This window comes from Triturus cristatus, chromosome 8 (genome assembly GCF_964204655.1).
Source record: "Triturus cristatus chromosome 8, aTriCri1.1, whole genome shotgun sequence".
Lineage (NCBI taxonomy): Eukaryota > Metazoa > Chordata > Amphibia > Caudata > Salamandridae > Triturus > Triturus cristatus.
In genome coordinates this window covers 739,768,286-739,771,286 of record NC_140591.1, presented here as the reverse complement: position 1 = coordinate 739,771,286, position 3,001 = coordinate 739,768,286, and the positions used below count along the sequence as shown (strand labels likewise).

The following is a 3,001-nucleotide window of genomic DNA, read 5'->3' as shown; positions in this document are numbered from 1 at the left end:
CTTGGACCCTTTCCACCTTTTCTAAGTCTCGCCTGATCGAGCCTGATTGAGCACTGATTGAGCAGATAAGCACATGTAATTCTCATTTCAGAAAGGTATTGGTTAGCTTGCTGCTAGCAGCTCAGTTATGTTATGATGTTAGAGGCTATGCAAGGAATGCTTTAGTCCAGCGATATGCAGTTTTTATTGCGCCTTGCATTCAGCAGGAAGATCTTTAGCTTGAATCTGTGGCCTAGGTATTCACCTTGGTATTTCTATTGGCACAAAGTGAAGGAGTATTTGAGAGAAAATGCACAATGTGTTTCTTATGTTGTTATGAACAACTTGTTACTCTTTCTCATTAAGCTTCAGCCACTGCAGAAATATATAAATAAGGGCTGACTTCCTGTAAGACGTGTCCAAAGCTGGGACGAAATAAAAGGAGACACTTGTAAATGATAGTGCTATTGTTTGAGAAAGGGTAAGTTGAGACTGACTTTCATGCGTATTCACAGACCAAGCATCATAAAGATACCAGCATGATCTTCATTGCGGGCTTAGAGCCGGTATTGGCTTTTGAGAGGTAAGAGGATTTTGAGGGCTCGTTGGTCTAGGGGTATGATTCTCGCTTTGGGTGCGAGAGGTCCCGGGTTCAAAGCCCGGACGAGCCCTTTTCTTGGTACTCTTTTCAAGTTGTTTTGAAGTTTGCGTTTCAAAGCCAACATCAATTTTTTCTTTGCAGTAGTGGATAATTCTTTGCTAGAGTCTCATGCTTCAGCCCTGCCCAGTCTGAGCTAATACCAAACATCTGGTCTTGCATGGCATGTACGAGCGTTCAGCTAGGGATGTCGGGCAGGTTGCATGAATTAAATCTAAAGCCAGAGGCCCATGGAATAGCCAGTTCGGAGCAGTTTCATTACAGAAAAATCAACTGTAGGTATCTGTTTCTGTAGTGTAGTGGTTATCACGTTCGCCTCACACGCGAAAGGTCCCCGGTTCGAAACCGGGCAGAAACAGTTGTTATATTGTGTTGGCTACAATGTTGATAGGTGCCGTTTTGCCATGGAATTGTCCAAGCCCTGAAGATTATTTCATGCAATCTCGTTCCAAGAAAGGGAATTCTCTCAAAACACTAAAGTAATCGGCGTGTGGATGTATCTGTTGGTTCTCAGACCTTGCTTTCAAAAGAGCCCTGCAATCGGTTCGCTGCTCACCTAGAACAAGCATTAACATGAAGAATTGTTGGCACCAACAGGAATCTTATTTTAGTGGAGTGTTTCTGGCTTTGAGTGCAGAGGCCCTCGGCTCAATTCCAAGATGATCCTTCTCAAGGTGATGATACAAATGCATTGTCACCTTTACGTTTAATGTCAGAATCATTTATTTCCAGTTGGTGGTGTAAGAATGTTTGCAACAGTATGGCGATTTTTCCTAGCCATGCATGAATGAAAGCATATCACTCGCCTTTAGGTGTTTTTCTAATACATTGATATTTGCATCTTCCTTCCTAGCCTGCATGTTTGACTATCTTACAGGCTGCATGTAATAAGTATCACATCAGGGCCCTTCTTCTACTCAATTCACAACTGTTCTATCACGATATAGATAAGAAAGCTGCATCTGCTTTTGTTGTGTAGTGGTAATCAGGTTTACCTGACGTGTGAAAGCCCCATGCTTTGAAAGTACACAGTAACATAGAAACCGATGACTTTTATAGAAAGGTGTCATGTGTGTCTCTTACTTTGCACAAAAAGTGCCAGAGATGACTTCATTTGCAGTCACTTGAAAAGTAGGGATTCTCCAATAAATGGTAAATGGTTGAAACAAATCTGAAGAAATGCATGACATACCTGTGTGTGTGTGTGTACGCATGTATGTATATATAGGGAGAGAGAGAGCGTCAATATAAACAGACTTTATTTCAATCAAGCTGTCTTTTCTATACTTCAGGAGCAGAATGTTCTGATCATCAGCGCTCCAGAATGTTGTGTTTTCTTGGCAAGCATCACATATTGTGATGTGTTAGCTAAAAGTTCCATATCCTACAGACTGATATATTCCTCTGTACTTGCACCTTGGGGATTCATCAAAACCTGGCATAATAAGCAGCTTTCTACTGCTCACAGACTGGACAGCGAAACAATTTAAAATATCCCAGAAAAAGAAAATAAGCATGCTTAATCAGAGCTTTCTGGACAGGAAGGACATTTGAGCAAGTGAGGAATAAGCACTGCTTTTGTTAATTTGCATAGGCAGAATAGAGACTTCTGGGAAAAGGCCGAAATTACAGACACAGAAAATGGCTGCATCTATAGAGAACGCTAAGAAGTGTTGGCAGCTTTTCCTCTGACCCTGGCCACTTTTACAAGCAATCCTATGATAGTCAGCAGGACCCACCCTAAAAAGGAAGGGGCATCCACTTGGACCCTTTCCACCTTTTCTAAGTCTCGCCTGATTGAGCACTGATTGAGCAGATAAGCACATGTAATTCTCATTTCAGAAAGGTATTGGTTAGCTTGCTGCTAGCAGCTCAGTTATGTTATGATGTTAGAGGCTATGCAAGGAATGCTTTAGTCCAGCGATATGCAGTTTTTATTGCGCCTTGCATTCAGCAGGAAGATCTTTAGCTTGAATCTGTGGCCTAGGTATTCACCTTGGTATTTCTATTGGCTCAAAGTGAAGGAGTATTTGAGAGAAAATGCACAATGTGTTTCTTATGTTGTTATGAACAACTTGTTACTCTTTCTCATTAAGCTTCAGCCACTGCAGAAATATATAAATAAGGGCTGACTTCCTGTAAGACGTGTCCAAAGCTGGGACGAAATAAAAGGAGACACTTGTAAATGATAGTGCTATCGTTTGAGAAAGGGTAAGTTGAGACTGACTTTCATGCGTATTCACAGACCAAGCATCATAAAGATACCAGCATGATCTTCATTGCGGGCTTAGAGCCGGTATTGGCTTTTGAGAGGTAAGAGGATTTTGAGGGCTCGTTGGTCTAGGGGTATGATTCTCGCTTTGG

At 41.7% G+C, this 3,001-nt stretch overlaps 1 non-coding gene across 1 annotated transcript; it reads left to right on the top strand.

Moving 5' to 3' along the window:
- Positions 1–922: 922 nt before the first annotated feature.
- On the top strand, positions 923–995 carry TRNAV-CAC (transfer RNA valine (anticodon CAC)). The gene has a single exon. It is a non-coding gene; the product is annotated as a tRNA-Val (tRNA).
- The last annotated feature ends 2,006 nt before the right edge of the window (positions 996–3,001 follow it).